Source organism: Muntiacus reevesi, chromosome 14, assembly GCF_963930625.1.
Source record: "Muntiacus reevesi chromosome 14, mMunRee1.1, whole genome shotgun sequence".
Classification (NCBI taxonomy): Eukaryota; Metazoa; Chordata; class Mammalia; order Artiodactyla; family Cervidae; genus Muntiacus; species Muntiacus reevesi.
Genome location: NC_089262.1, coordinates 10,008,609 through 10,025,687, shown reverse-complemented (window position 1 = coordinate 10,025,687; position 17,079 = coordinate 10,008,609). Strand labels below are relative to the sequence as shown.

The window sequence follows — 17,079 nt, the reverse complement described above, 5'->3', positions numbered from 1 at the left end:
ATCACATTAAAGAAAGTCACAAAATTCAAAATGTAGACATTTCAAGAGATACTCAGGTGATGGGTTACATAAGACCAGTGCTTTCATTTTAGCATATCTGGAACTAGGTTTCTAAAGGGTCTGCAGAGGCAGTGAAGAGCTAGATTTGTTGTTCCAGTTTTGCTACTTCTTTTCAGTGTAAACTTTTGCAAAATCTTTCTACTTTTCTGAACCTCAGACTTTTTTCTTTATAAAGAGTGATCTCTAAGATGCCTTCCAGGAACATATCAGGATCTATGTGGCAAAATAGAGAGTATTCTTGTCTTTGTCTAATACTGTTTTCAAGTTAAGAAGTTTCTACTCACTGTCACTTCTTGTTAAAATTATCATAATTTTTTTTAAATAATTAATTTCCTAGTAACTTTTGTACAGTTGCTTTCTTTGGGTTTAGTGGATAAATATACCAATTATCATCCACTTATATTTATATCCTAAGTTTTTCAGATATAATAGACTGACTTTTCTATTTATGTTTTCTTCTTATTTTATAAATTTCATGACAAAAGTTCTCATGGTTAATAAATAAATGTTACTTGGATAACTCTTTAATCCAGGAGTTGACTATACAGTTTTCAGAAATTCAGCCATATTGTCAAATGTCACTAACATGCTTCTTTACAATTTTCAATTTATTATTTTTTTCCTCAAGATTTTAAACTTCATTTTTGCTTTTAATGATATTAATCTTACATAGATTTGTGTGCTTTGACTATGTGTTACTTTATTTTCACCTGAACAATTCTGTGTCATGGCAATAAAACAGTTTTAAGGTTTAACAGGCATAAACAGGGTGGACGTATGTATGTGAATAACTGACTCACTTTTCTGTATAACAGAAACTAGCACAACATTGTAAATCAACTGTACTCCACCAAAAATTTTTAAAAGTGAAAAGAAAAATTTAGTTTTAATATGTCTACTTGGAACACACGCACATATACACTTTAATCTATTTTTAGATTAATACTTTAAATGCAAAGACTTCTAATGGCCCCAGTATATAAACAATTGAAACTGTAGATGTTATGATCTTCTCTTTCTGAGTTTGGAGGTTTTTCCAGGTTTTATCTTATGATAATGACCCATTTTTTCTCCTTATGTAACTCACCCATCTCCTACATGCAGACAAATATTCTTAAATTGATATCTAGAATTCAGTCCTATCTTGATATTCTAGACTAATATTTTCAGTTGTCTTCTGGTCATTTCCATCTGGGTATCTCCTTTCTCAATGTTTGAAACCCTACTAGCCTCACAGTCATAATGATAGAGTTGTTCAGTTGTTCAGTTTTTCAGCTCAGTTCCGTCGCTCACTCATGTCCAACTCTTAGCGCCCCCATGGACTGCAGCATGTCAGGCCTCCCTGTCCATCACCTCCCGGAGCCCACCCAAATTCATGTCCATCAAGTTGATGATGCCATCCAACCATCTCATCCTCTGTCATCCCCTTCTCCTCCTGTCTTCAATCTTCCCCAGCATCAGGGTCTTTTCAAATGAGTCAACCCTTCACATCAGGTGGCCAGAGCCTTGGAGTTTCAGCTTCAACATTAATCCTTCCAATGAACACTCAGGACTGATCTCCTTTAGGACAGACTGGTTGGATCTCCTTACAGTCCAAGGGACCCTCAAGAGCCTTCTCCAACACCACAGTTCAAAAGCATCAATTTTTCAGCTCTCAGCTTTCTTTATAGTCCAACTCTCACATCCATACATGACTACTGGAAAAACCATAGCCTTGACTAGATGGACCTTTGTTGGCAAAGTAATGTCTCTGCTTTTTAAGATGCTGTCTAGGTTGGTCGTAACATTCTGTCCAAAGAAATCAGTCTATCCAAATTCCTTATTTCTGGTGATTGTGCTTTCCCCCACCTCGAATCAGGCAGGCCCCAAACCATTGGCTTGTACTTTTCTTCCTGCCAACATGCTCAGTCACGTCCAACACTTTGTGACCCTATGGAATGTAGTGCACCAGATTCCCTGTCTATGGAATTTTTCAGGCAAAAATACTGGACTGGGTTTCCATTTCCTCCTCTAGGGAATCGTCCTGACCCAGGGATCAAACCTGCATCTCTTGCGTCTCTGCATTGGCAAGCAGTCTTTACCACTAGCACCAAATGGTGCTTGCCATTATCCTTGCATTAAATTCCTCACACTCTCCATCCTTGTGCGTGGCCTTACTGCCTCACAGCAGCATCTTCACTGCCCTCCATCTGTGCAGATCTCACCCCAGTTCTAGTCTCTGCTAAAGCTCAACTGGGTTAAACTTTCTCAAGCACAAGTTGTTGATGTCACCCCATTGGCTCAGAATTCTTCAAAGCTTTGCCTTTTTAATGCCCTTTACCATTTTAATGGAGTAATTAATGGGGTAAAGTCTCTTTATTGGCAGCTAAAGAAATTCAAAATCTGGTCCCGTCTATCATTTCACTACTTCAGTATGAATTTTTAATATCCTAACTTCTTTAGCATTTACTCTTCACCTGAAAATGTTCATTGTATTAGTTACACTATTATCACATGTATTTGGTTGGAATTCTGCTTCCGGTGATTAAGGAGTAATTAGTAAAAGATGGAAACTTATGGCATAAGCAACTATAAAGTCGAACAAAAATGTAAGGCAGTTGTTTTCAGACTTTGACCAACAGGTTGTGCAGGACTTGGTTCCTGAGAAGAAAGGCACATATGAGGTGTCTCTGTTTGTCCCAGTTTTCAGCCTAGGTGTAGTTTCTAACACTGACCCAAGAAGAGAAAGGGGAGCTTTGTGAGTGCAGGAACAGCTATCAGAAGAAACTGGAATTTGAACAGCAGGGCATCAGAGAAGAGCAAAAGGTGAGATTTGCATAGGATGCTCTTGTAGGTCCTCGGCTGAGGGCGCATGCACAGGATGAGACTCCCAAGCGCTTTGGGTAGGACAGCTGCTGTGGAACTAAATGTTGAACGCAGATATCAGAGGTCATATTGTCCTGAGTGATGCTGGAGGTCTGGCTCATCCAGAGTGGAATAGCCTTGCTGAGCACAGTGGACATTCAACTGAGAGCCCAGAAAAAAACACATTTTGAAAGTAAGGACCAAAGCCAAGAGTAAAAGTTATGTCCTAGTACCAGGGAGAAAAAGAGAATGCACTGACCCTATCAAAGCATAAAATCAAGCCTGATGCAGGGTTTTTTTCTTAACAACTAATTTTCAATTTCTCTGGATCCCAACCAGGTGCTCACCAAGTAAATTCTGACACTGACTACTCAGAGTTAGCATTGATCCCAAAGCTAACAGCTTCAGTCCTGCTAGACTGTCCCTCATTTCAGATGCCAACTGCAAGTCCCAGGAGTTACCTGTACTTGTGACCAACCAGCTATAATTTGGGGATTCTACACAACCCTCTCCTCAGGTATAATAATTTAGTAGAACAACTCATAGTAATCAGGAAAGCACTTTACTTACTGTACCTCATTTATTATAGAGGATATAACTCAGGAACAGTCAAATGCTAGAGGTGCAAGGTTTATTTTTTAGGGAGGTGTACAGAGTTTCCAGGACTTCCCACAGGCCATTCAATTCAGTTCAGTTCAGTTCTGTTCAGTCGCTTAGTCGTGTCCGACTCTTTGCAACCCCATGGATTGCAGTATGCCAGGCCTCCATGTCCATCACCAACTCCCAGAGCTTACACAAACTCATGTCCATTGAGTCGGTGATGCCATCCAACCATCTTGTCCTCTGTCATCCCCTTCTCCAAACCAAAGCTTTGACTAGAGGGACCTTTTGGGCAGAATAATGCCCCTGCTTTTTAATATGCTGTCTAGATTGGTCATAACTTCTCTTCCAAGGAGCGAGTGTCTTTTAATTTCATGGTTGCATTCACCATCTGCAGTGATTTTGGAGCCCCATAAAATAAAGTCTGTCACTGCTGCCAGTTTTTCCCCATCTATTTGCCATGAAGTGATGGAACAAGATGCCATGATCTTAGTTTTCTGAAGGTTAAGCTTTAAGCCAACTTTTTCACTCTCCTCTTTCACGTTCATAAAGAAGCTCTTTAGTTCTTCTTCTCTGTTTGCCAAAAGTGTGGTGTCATCTGCATGTCTGAGGTTACTGATATTTCTCCCAGCAATCTTGATTCCAGCTTGTGCTTCATCCAGCCCAGCATTTCTCACGATGTACTCTGCATATAAGTTAAATAAGCAGGGTGGCAATATACAGCCTTGATGTACTCCTTTTCCTATTTGGAACCAGTCTGTTTTTCCATGTCCAGTTCTAACTGTTGCTTCTTGACCAGCATACAGATTTCTCAGGAGGCAGGTCAGGTGGTCTGGTATTCCCATCTCTTGCAGAAGAGATAAGAGACAAAGGTTCAGTCCCTCAGTCAGAAAGATCCCCTCGAGGAGGAAATGGAAACCCACTCCAATATTCTTGCCTCGGAAAGCCCATGGATAGTGGAGCTTGGCAGGCTACAGTCCATAGAATTGCAAAGAGTCAGACACAACTGAAGTGACTTCAAACTTATAAGCACAGAGTTTCCATGCCCTCTCTGGATGGGCACCACCCTCCCACCAACACAATGTATTCACCCATCCAGGAGCCCTCTGAACCTCAACATTCATGGGCTTGGAGGGTGTTACAGAGGTTTCATTATATAGGCATGATTGTGTAAATCATTGGCTACTAGTGATTATGAACTCAATCCCCAGCACTTCATAACCCGTACGCCCAAAATTGGAGGCTGAGGCTAAAGTTTCAAGGTTCTGATCAAGGCTTGGTCTTTCTTATAGTCAGTCCCCATCCTGAAGCTGTCTAGAAGCTGATCAAAGTTGCCCCATTAGGAAGAAGGCTCCTTACCACCTTTATCACTCAGGAAATTCCAAAGTTTTAAGAGCTCTGTGCCAGGGCCTAGAGAATCACAGTGTTCCACTTGTAGCTCAATTATCTGTTTAGAGAAAAAGTTGACGCACTTTACAGGGGAAAACATAATCACACTCCCTAAAATGAATCAGTAATATGTATAAAAATATGTAATACATATAAAAAGTATAGAATTATGGACACTTAAATTCAACCTTATTAAAAATGAAATAACTATAAGTGGACTGAACGTTCCATTTTAAGGGTAGAAATTATCATATTGTATAAAATCAAAATTCAAATATACCATCTACAGGAGTTGCACTTGAAATACAAAGGCCAGATATTTTGAAAATAATTTTAAAAAATTACACAGGCATAAATTGTTTTATTGGGCTTCTTTTCACCTGCTGTCTGCAGATACGGTGCATTTTACAGACTGAACGTTTGTGGCAACCTTGCATTGAGCAAGTCTGTTAGTGCTGTTTTTCCAACAGTATTTATACACTTCATGTCTTTGTGTCACATTTTAGTGATTTTTGTAATACTTTAAATTTTTTCATTATTATTATTTTTGTTATGGTGATCTGTGTTCTGTGATTTTTCACGTCACTATTGCAAAAAGATTATGATTCTCTAAAAACTCAGATGATAGCATATTTTAGCAATAAAGTATTTTTAATTAAGAAACATGCAATTTTTAGACATACTACTGTTGCACACTTAATACACTGCATACAGTATTGTGTAAACAGAACGTTTACATTCACTTTCAAACAAAATAAATTTGTGTCACTCACTTTGTTGTGATATGTGCTTTATTGTACTTTGCTGGATGAAATTCACAACTTTCAGATTTCCTGTATGCAGATTTTTAAAAAGTAATGAAATCTAAGTTGACTTTTTAAAAATTTATATTTGGAGCTGTCCTAGTCTCTCTGAAATATTCTTCCTGTTTCAAAATTGCAAAAATATTCCCTTATAACAAGGATAATGTAGCAGTTGGACTTTTCCTATATTACTAGTGGGAGTGTAAAGTGATGTAATCATTCTGGAGAAAATTTTGATAGTTTGTTATAAACTTAATTGTATGTCTACAATGTGACCAGCATTCAAATGCTAGATATTTACCCAAGAGAATGGAAACATTTGTCTAAAAGGAGACTTGTACCAGAATGGAATAAATAGCTCCAAGATGAAAACAACCAAAATGCCTGTGATCATAAGCATAGTGTGGTGGGACCATAGAATGGAATGTTGCTCATCAATAATATGCATGTATATGTATATACATACATACATATATATACACACATGTATATGTATATACACATATACATGTATACTCATATGTATATACACACACTTCTGAAATATAACAGCAGCATGGATGAATCTCAAAAGATCTTTTAACTGAGCAAAGGACCCTGGACACAGTCTATGAATCTATTTATATAACGTTCAAGAACAAGTCAAACTGCTCTCTGGTGACTGAAATCAGATAGTGGCTGAAGCATGAATAAAAAGAACATAAGTATACTTTTAGATGTGATAGAAATGTTCTATCTTTACTCAAGTGTGAATTGCCTGGTTGTATGTATTTAGCAACTTACCAGGTCATATACTTAAATCTGTACGCTTTATCTCATATTTTGAAAAAGATAGCTACCTTAAGAAAGTCAAATCTTATCTTATACTTTGAAAAAGATAACTACTTTAAGAAAGTCAGTTTGACCTGGAAAAACAAGGAAATGAGAAAAATATATTTGAACTCTCCTGTTTCTGACTTTTAAAATTCTTTTAATTTATTTTCTCTCATTTAAATCCTACCAGTCTTCCAAGCCCATTTCAGATGGTTTTTCCAGGAATTACACTAGATATAGATAGGTATGTTCACAGAGCAACTGTCAGGAATTATTGTGCCTCACAGCTATTTGTATAAATCATGTATCAGCAAACATAAATGTACACTGCTTAAGGCCAATAATTCATCTGTTCATTCAAGAAAAAATAATTGAACCAGACACTGGGCTGTGTGTTTTCGAATGTAAGAAGAATAGATACTGTCTTGGGATTCCAGCCTCCTTTTATTTTACATGAATTTGTTCACTGACCGAATCCATTAATAACATTTATTCCTTAACATTTATTTTGCAAAAATGAAAGTATCCCCTAGCATACTCAATCAAATATTCCCAGGCATTAGGAATTATAATAATGTCCAATAGAATATGGCTTGTAACTTCAAGGATATCACAGTTAATGTTCAAGTCAAACAACTGAATAAGGAATTTAAAAATTTAGACATGTACTAAATGCTGTGCTAGGTCACTTCAGTCGTGTCCAACTCTTTGCAACCCTTCAGACTGTAGCCCGCCAGGCTTCTCTGTCCATGGGATTCTCTAGGTGAGAATACTGGAGTGGGTTGCTATGCTCTCCTCCAGGGGATCTTCCTGACCCAGGGATTGAACCCACATCTCTTATGACTCAGTGGCTTCTTTACCACCAGCGCCATGTGGGAAGCCCATATAATATGCTATTTAAGAAGCTGAGTGGGGCGATGCCCTGGAGAGAAGGGCTTTTAAATTGAGACTTGAAGAGGGAATATTAGGGTAAACCTTACAACCTTACAATATTGCTGAGATTCCACTATTTGTGACCTACAGAAATGGCAATTGCATATGACTCAAACTAATATTTACCAGAGCAGTGTTTCTGGCAAGTGGACGTGTGGAAAGGCCCCCAAAGAAAACAAAGCATGCTGCATTCAGGGAACTGAACAATTTAGTTCAGTTCTAGGATGACTGAACCCCAGGGTGAGAGTTGAAACTGCAGCACAGAGTCAAATTACAGAGTCAGACAGCCATTGTTTCAGAATGTCAATGAGAAGAAATACGTCAGAGAGACAAAGAGGGGGAAAAGCATAAAGCCCACCGGAAGTGATGATCACAGTCAAAGCTGCATTTGGCCATACTTGTCCTAAGCTTGATGTTCTGGAGAGTCCATTACTCCCGTGTAGACAAAGCCCTGTGAACAGGAGTCACGAGTCCTTATTCCCGTGGTACCTGTTCCAGTTCTAACTGTAGAGATGTTTATTAACTGGTGCTCTTGCATTGATGGACATGCTATAGGAAGCTGTGATGCACTAGACAAATACAAGAATTATGTGCAAATGTCTAGAGTCTACACCTAGGCTTATTATTCTATAGGAGATGGTGACTCATTCTAAGTGCATATACCATATTAAGAATCTTTGCAAGAAAATAGCCTATCAATTGTGCATAATCTACCAAAATGAATTTTTAAACTTTTTATGAAAACACTAAATTATTCTGAAATGCTATCTAGTTATGTTGTTGTTGTTCAATCACTAAGTCCTGTCCAACTCTTTGTGACCCCATGGTATTTAATGGTAATATTGAATCATTGTGGATCCATAAATTTTCACATATTCTTTGTAAACTAGATAAAAATGTGACTTCTTTTTATTACACAGGACTTCAACTTAAAAATTTTAAATTCTGTACCTCTTTTCACATCTTAGCAGTCAACAGCTCTAATTGTCAGGAAATGTATTCATATAGCACAGTGTAACTTTGTAATTCACTGATTTGTCACTTCCTCCCATCAGCAAACAGCCGTCATTTATGGAGAGATTTCGTGCTGAGTGCATAGGGCCAGAGGGCTTAAGTGACTTCAAGACATTGACTGTGATGTTTTTAGGGCCTTGACGAAGATGAGGGATGTCAGGTTTTTTCGATTTAGTGAGTTTCCCACTGAATACAGCAATTCAGCATAGCATAGAGAGATAGGAAATAAGAGCTTTCCGATAATGGATTCTGTTTATTTGTTGGTTGTCAGTAATTTGACTTGACTCCTTCTGATCCACTCTAAAACAGCCGATGAACTCAGAATATACCACGGCCATCAAGCTCTGTAAAATCCTGATGTTCAGACAAACTTTCTTTAATGCATGTTTATTTCTTTTCCTTTTTGCTCTTGTTCTTGAGCTCTGCCTGCAGTGATTATGTTTTTTATCTATGAAAGGTTTGTTGAACCAAGCTCGTGTGTCAAGATGAACACTCATACACATACATACAAGATCTTTTCAGGAAATATGTGTGATTCTCATTTGGTGAAAAAGATATAATAATGCCAGTTTCACCTGCTTTATAAAACATGGAAGTTTTTTATAACTTGTGAATATTGACATTCAGAATACCTCTGTTCTGTTAACCAGCAAATTAAAAAAAAATATGAATACAGTAACATTTTTAAAAAGAAAGCAATTACTTTAATAATAAAAATAGACAACATTCTCTGGAAAATTGGTTTTGAGAAGATGACTTTCAGCTACTTTAAAGATTATAAATATCTGTGTGGCAGAAATCATGAAGTGAGTAAGAAGAAACCAGGGTATTTATGTCATTTAAAATATAAAGCATTACATTTATGAGTATTTGGATTTTCAGTTCAATAGGATTATCAGAAATACTTTAAAAACCATTTTGATTAGTATGCCATTTAAAATATACTTGTGGAAGCACATGTTAATTGGAACACTGCTTTCTGTATTGCCAATCTTTAGATTCATTGTCACTAGTTGTGTGATTCACTGTTAGAATCACTAGTGCTGTTTAAACTATTGCCGAATTTCATAAAATCTGAGATACTTTAATGTTAAGACACACTGTGATTTTATATAACAACTAGGAGAGAAAGGAAACAGGGGAAGAAAGGAAGCAAAGGAGGGAAGAAAAAAGAAACAGAGGAAGGAAAGGGGAGGAGAGGGAGGGAAGAGAGGGAGGAGGGAGAGGAGGGGAGAAGGAGGGGGGAGGAGGGAGAGGAGGTGGGGAGGAGGAGGGAGAGAAAAAGAAAGAGAGAGAAAGAGAAATAAAATTAAGATGTGAACTAGGACACAAAGCTTTGTTTTTTTTAACCAAAAATTTTGTATTATTCCTATCAGAAAACCTCTTTTAGAGTCGTTATGGATGCAGATTTTTTTTTTTTATCATATATCATTAAACATTCTTAAAACTGATAATACAAGTTCAGTAAGTTGGAGAAGTATTCCGGAAACTTTGCCACAGCCTCTCACTTCTGATGCCGTGTCGTCGGCATCTTGGTTGTCCACGCACTGCCACATGACGCTGCACGTCGTGAGGGTGCAGAACCTTTCGAAGAAGGGATTCGCGGTGGCTTCTCTGATTGTCTTTCCAGCTGTTGTGACACATTCTATAAGTTTGGTTTACTTGATCCCACCACAATATGTCACTGGAAGGTTTTCAGATAAGATTCAGAACTGGTATTTAAAAAAAAAAAAAAAAAAAAAAAAAAAAAAAACTTTTTTTGTTTTGAGGTATAACCGATTAACAATGTTGTGATCCTTTTGGGAGGACAAGCGAAGGGACTCAGCCATACACAGACATGTATCCATTCTCCCCCGAACTCCTATCCCCTCCAGGCTGCCACCTAACATTGAATAGTTTCCTGTGCTATACAATAGGTCTTTGTTGGTGGAACTCATGTTTTGTCTTCCGAGTCCTTCAAGAGTTTTTTGAATGAAACACAGTAGGGCCAGGTTCCTACCTGTGTGGGGCTTGAGAACTGCACCAGGACCACCCTCTGACCAAAAGTGATTGTGAAAGTCTGCTGGCCGGAAAATGCATTCTGATTTCAGAGATGTTAAGATGTGAAAAATGTACATCTCAGAATTGTTATCTTGCAATACTTTTATCATTCACTCCTTTTTCTCACTCTTACTGAGTTTGTATAGTATCAAAGGCATCAATTGTTTCTCTGATAGGACTCTGCTTTAAAGCTCATCTGTGTAGGGCAGGTTGAAGGTTTTTCTATCTGTAGGCTTCTAAGATTCATGGGTCTGTAGGACAAAATTATCTCTTGAGATGGAGAGCTGGTGGGTTTCTTGGTGATGACAGCATGATGGAGGTTTGGATTAACCTCCGTGTTGACGGGAACAGAGAATCTGGAACACAAAGAACCTTCAACAGATGCTCAGAGGACAAAGTGGATTTGTGCAGTGGCCCTGGTCCTTGTTGGTATGGAATTTTTTCTCTGGCAGCACTCAGCAGAAAGCATAGAAGCAGAGATGTGGGGTTAATCAGAGGCACAGGTTTTATAGAGCAAGCGTTGAAGGAAAGTCTCCTGAGGCCCACCTTGCTTTTATTTAGTTGAGTGTTTTGTACAACCACTGCAAGGCTTGACATTGCAAACAGAATTAAGGAAAGAGCAGAGAACTAAAACCCCTATTGGCTACATTTCTGCATAAGGCACATATGAATTAAAACTGAAAAAAATATATAAATACTGATTTTAAAAATCCGGATTCATCTTGCTTGTTTTGTTGGTCTTTGGCTGCAGTTCATAGCCTTGTGCCAGTTTGTAGGTGTTCAAATTTTGTGTAACTATATCTATGTTCTAAAATCCTGAAGAAAGCTTGGGATGAAATTATTCAGAGCCCTTTTAAAGATAAAATGGTTTATTGTTTAACTAAATGAAAGCATAACCTGCTGAGGTACAGCTTTCACAGTTCTGTTATTACATATTACAAAGATTGTTAACTCGGTAGCTCCCATAACTAAACACAAAATGAGTGTGTGTCAACATTGAAAGAGAAAAAAATGAAAAATTTGCAAACCTTGGAGTCACAATAGTAACCATTTCAATGACTGAAACCATGACTGTGTGTGGTGTTTACCTCCTGGGTAATCATGTAGGAAATGTATGAGAGCTGCCTAGATTGACTTCTAGTATTTTTAGATTGATCTCATTGATTCCTAAGCCCTGAGTAAAATAATCATTCAATACAGCCAAAGCCTTCTGCCGTTTGGATTGTGATTTCTTTCAATCAAAAACTCATAACCTTGAGCTGAATGATGAATGTCTTGCATTAACATTACCTCTAAGTATAATTTATTATAGAATGAGCTTAAGTGAACTGGGAAGGATTAATCATAACAAGGATGAGGAATAAATTTCTCCTTATGCCTTTACTTTCCTCTGTATTTACAAATACCAGTTGTTCTGTCCCTCTTATGGGAAGGAGAGTTCTCTTGGTTGATAAATGGCTTCCTTTTTCATTGACTGTATAGTCCTATTATGTAGGATGTGGGAGAGCTTTGGTACCCTTGAATAATGGCTTCCCCGGGTTCAGCAGGTAAATAATCTGCCTGCAATGCAGGAGACAGGAGACACTGGTTCAACTCCTGGGTTGGGAAAATCCCCTGGAGGAGGAAATGGCCATCTGCTCCAGTGTTCTTGCCTGAACAATCCCATGGACAGAGAATCCTGGAGGGCTACAGTCCACGGGGTTGTAAAGAGTCAGGTGCCACTGAACACAATGATGAACGATCCAGGAAGTGATAGTTAATAATGTACTGAATGTAAGAATCTCAATGTTATTGCTTTTTAAATAGGTTAGACAGTGAAAAGTGAAAGTTGCTCAGCAGTGTCCGACTCTTTGGGACCCCATGGACTGTATGGAATTCTCCAGGCCAGAATACTGGAGTGGATAGCCTTTCCGTTTTTCAGGGGATCTTCCCAACCCAGTAATTGAACCCAGGTCTCCCACATTGCAGGCAGATTCTTTACCAGCTGAGCCACAAGGGAAGCCCAAGAATACTGGAGTGGGTAGACTATCCCTTGTCAAGGGGATCTTCCCAACCCAGGAATCGAACCAGGATCTCCTGCATTACAGGCAGATGCTTTACCAGCTGAGCTATCAAGGAAGTCCAGGTTAGGCAGTACCTATGTTAAAAAAATAGAAGTTCTTTTACTAATGACAAACTAGAGGGATTACTACTAAAGTAGAATAGAAGACAAAGATGTCTAATGCAAAATCTATTTATTTAAAATTGTTTGAGAAGGGCTATCCAAAACAGTTTTTTTTGGACTGCATCTTGTGACTTATGGGATTTTTTTCCCCAACCAGGGATCAAACCCATGCTCTCTGCAGTGGAAGCACAGAGCCCTAACCACTGGACCTCTAGGAAATTTCCCAAAGCATTTTTAAAAAAGAATATAAAATGATACAATTCGGATGTTGAGAAATGTCCAGGTTTATTTTGATGACATCCCTAAGTAACCCAAAATAATCAACTGGTAAATGATTTGAATTTATAACTTCTCAAAAGATTAGCAAGATATTACACAAAAACCAGTGCTTACCTGAGGCAAGTTTCCACTTGTAAATATCAACAATACATGAACAGGTTGAAATATAACTTACCCATTATTTGAGAAGTAAATCTAAGAGCTTAGTAGTCAAAGTTATGGCTTCTGGAGCCAAGATGGTATGATAAAAAATATCAAATCTTGCCAGTCATTGACTATGTGATATGAAGTTACTTAATGTGATGAATTATTTCTGCCTTGGTTCCCTATCTACAGAATGGAAATAATAACAATGCCAGCCCTGTAGGGTCATGATTAAAATTAGATTAGTTAATATTCTGTAAAGCATTTAAACACTGCCTACAATGCCGTCAGTATTGAACTGCGGGGAGATCAAACCAGTCAATCCTAAAGGAAATCAACCCTATTCACCGGAAGGACTGATGCTGAAGCTTCAACTCTTTGGCCACCTGATCCAAAGAGCCAACTCACTGGAAAAGATCCTGATGTTGGGAAAGACTAAGGGCAAAAGGAGACTAGAGTGACAGAGGATGAGATGGTTGGATAACATCACTGTCTCGCTGGACATGAGTTTGAGCGAACTCCAGGAAATAGTGAAGGACAGGCAAGCCTGGTGTGCTGCAGTCCACGGGGTTGCAAAGAGTCAGACACGACTGAGCAACTGAACACACACTCTATAAACATTAATTGTATTGACAGTAGAAAACTTTAATGAAGAATATAAACAAATATTTGGATAAAAAATTGGCATAATACTGAGTAGGAAGACTTAGCATTCAATAGTCAGCCCTTCCCAAATAAATCTAGAGTTTCATCCTAATATGAACCCAATTTCAACAAGAGTTTTTACAATGGAAGCAATGTCTTGTAGTCATATAGGGCACAAGTACTATAATCAGACAGCCTAGATTCCTTCTTTAAGTCTGATGATGAAGTGTACATCTGTCATGTAATCAAGTTTGATGATCGTCGTCAGTAAAGCCTTTGACCCAATGCCTGGCCCATGGAAGGCAATTCACAAGTAACCGTTGACTATTACTAATAATGGAGCAGGGGAGGGATATTTCACTAAAGAAATAATAGTACAAGAGTAGAAAAGGGACTTTTTTTGTTTTTTTTTATCATGGGAAGGAGGAAGAGACGGGATGACCCAGAGGATTATTCTACACAGGAAGTTATGTCCTCTTTCTACAGCAGTTAGAACAATGTGGCAGGAGCTCAAAGATGAGCAGGTGAACAGAAATGAAGACAAAGTATTTAAATAGATGGCAGTGAAAGTACACAGTAGCACCTACAGGTCGGCTCTGTACCAGTCCTCCTCTGTCCATTTTACATCTAAATTCACCCACAGCTCTCAAAGACAGTGGTGATGTCACCCCCAAATTACAGAGGCAGAAGGAGGTTAAGTGACTTGCCCAAGGTCTAGCGAGTGTCAGGGTTGGGTTGGATCTGGTCAGCTGGGTCCAGGGTCCACACTCTTTTTCAGCCCTAGGAGATTTTACTGTTTGGTAGAGTTGAAAATTTAGATCATGAGGGAATATTTAAAGAGTTCAATAAATTGTGCTAGAATAACTAACCAACTAGAAATCTTTAAGAAGGTGTTATCCTAGACAGGGAGTTATGTATACACTTTATGCTTGTGATCCCATGGACTGTAGCCCACCAGCCTCCTCTGTCCATGGGGATTCTCCAGGGGATCTTCCTAACCCAGGGATTGAACCCAGATCTCCCACACTGTGGGTGGATTCTTTACCATCTGAGCCACCATACTTTACTTTCTAGGAGAACAAGTTCCAAATCAATGAAAGATTTCAGCAAGCTGTTGCTGCTGCTGCTGCTAAGTCGCTTCAGTCGTGTCCGACTCTGTGTGACCCCATAAACGGCAGCCCATCGGGCTCCCCCGTCCCTGGGATTCTCCAGGCAAGAACACTGGAGTGGGTTGCCATTTCCTTCTCCAATGCATGAAAGTGAAAAGTGAAAGTGAAGTCACTCAGTTGTGTCTGACTTTTAGTGACCCCATGGACTGCAGCCTACCAGGCTCCGCCGTTCATGGGATTTTCCAGGCAAGAGGACGGAAGTGGGGTGCCATTGCTTTCTCATTCAGCAAGCTAACTAAACCTAAGTAAACATGGAAGGAGTACTCTTGGGGAGGACTTTCCAAAGTGTAGCATGGTATAAAGCTAAACCCAAAGAGTCTGTCGATTCGTCTTCACTGAGAAGTGGATGGGTCAGAGGCTTCATCGGCATCAAGTTGCAAGAGTCGATAAGCTTGGAGAAAGGGACTTTTGAGGAAGATATCTGTGCAACCATCCCTAAGAAATGACAGCTGAGGCACAGAGATTAATGGCAGGACAAAACTGCCTAGCCTGAGAGGCCTCTGTATGAAGAGAAAACCCAGGGAGACTCTAATTCCATCCAGTTCAGTTCATCTCATTAATAGGAGCACCTGCTGTGTGCACTGAGGAATGTTGCAAATACCGTGTGGGGAAAAAAAAAAATCAGTGCTTTCTCTGCCCTCGTGGAATCAGTTTACAGTCATCTGAGAGAGACTAAAAATGCCATATAAGAAATCATCATACAGTATGTTAGGTGATATGATAGATGTTCAGGGTATTGTCAGATAAGTGTGCATGCTCAGTTGTGTCTGACTCTTTGTGACCCCATGGACTGTAGCCCGCCAGCCTTCTATGTTCATGGGTTTATCCCAGCAAGAATACTGGAGGAAATTGCCGTTTCCTTCTCCAGGGGAATCGTCCTGATCCAGGGATCAAACTCGCGTCTCCTGCATCTCGTGCATTGGCAGGCAGATTCTTTACCAGTGAGCCTACCTGGGAAGCCCACTGTGGGAGGAGATGGGCCCTTAATCCAGATTTGGCTCTAAATCCAGATTTATCACTTAGAGAAGGTTTCCCAGAGAAAACAATATCCAGAAAACACAGAATTTTTTGTTTGTAAATGCAATTATGTTTTATCCAGATGGTGAAGGCAAAAACCTGAACTTTTAAGGAAATAACATGTTCAATTGAATGTTAAGCCATGTCCAACTCTTTGCTACCCTATGGACTGTAGCCCGCTAGGCTCCTCTGTCCATGGAATTCTCCAGGCAGTAATAATGGAGTGGGTTGCCATGTCCTTCTCCAGGGTATCTTCCTGAGCCCAGAATCAAACCTGCTTCTCTTAACATCTACTGCACTGGCAGGCAAGTTCTTAACCACTTGGGCCACCTGGGAAGCCCTTTCAAGGAAATAGGCAAATAAACAACTAGGTATATAGGCTCAGAATTAGGAACAAGATTGATTGGATGTACAGAACTGAGGGAGCAGCTAGTGATGGAAAACCTATGAGAAGAGATTGTCAAGGGACAGAGTGCCATGTTCACACAGGTTCTGATTCTGAGTCACCACCATCCTGGGACAGACAGAGAAACCCAGAAAGTAAAGTGGGAAAGGGGGAAAAGTCATTTAGAAAATCACCAGGAGAGTGAGGGTTCTTGGAAACCAGCAGAAGAGGATTTCAGACCCACAGGAGAGGTGAATGAAGTATGATCATCCAAGTTCAGTTCTGTTCAGTCGCTCAATTGTGTCCAACTCTTTGCAACCCCATGGACTGCAGCACACCAGGCCTCCTTATCCATCACCGACTCCCAGAGTTTACTCAAACTCATGTCCATTGAGTCAGTGATGCCATCCAACCATCTCATCATCTGTCGTCCCCTTCTCTCCTACCTTCAATCTTTCCCAGCATCAGGGTCTTTTCCAGTGAGTCAGCTCTTCACATCAGGTGGCCAAAGCATTGGAGTTTCAGCTTCAGCATCAGTCCTTCCAATGAACACCCGGGACTGATCCCCTTTAGGATGGACTGGTTGGATCTCCTTGCAGTCCAAGGGACTCTCAAGAGTCTTCTCCCACCCCACAGTTCAAAAGCATCAATTATTCTTCTGTGCTCAACTTTCTTTATAGTCCAAATCTCACATCCATACATGACCACTGGAAAAATCATATTCTTGACCAGAAAGATCTTTGTTGGCAAAGTAATGGCTCTGCTTTTTAATATGCTATT

At 39.5% G+C, this 17,079-nt stretch overlaps 1 protein-coding gene and 1 non-coding gene across 2 annotated transcripts in view; one reads left to right on the top strand and one right to left on the bottom strand.

Moving 5' to 3' along the window:
• CTNND2 (catenin delta 2) overlaps positions 1-17,079 on the top strand; it is a 1,077,052-nt gene that overhangs the window by 272,895 nt on the left and 787,078 nt on the right. The window lies entirely within an intron of this gene.
• Positions 12,543-12,614, bottom strand: TRNAY-GUA (transfer RNA tyrosine (anticodon GUA)). Its single transcript has one exon. It is a non-coding gene; the product is annotated as a tRNA-Tyr (tRNA).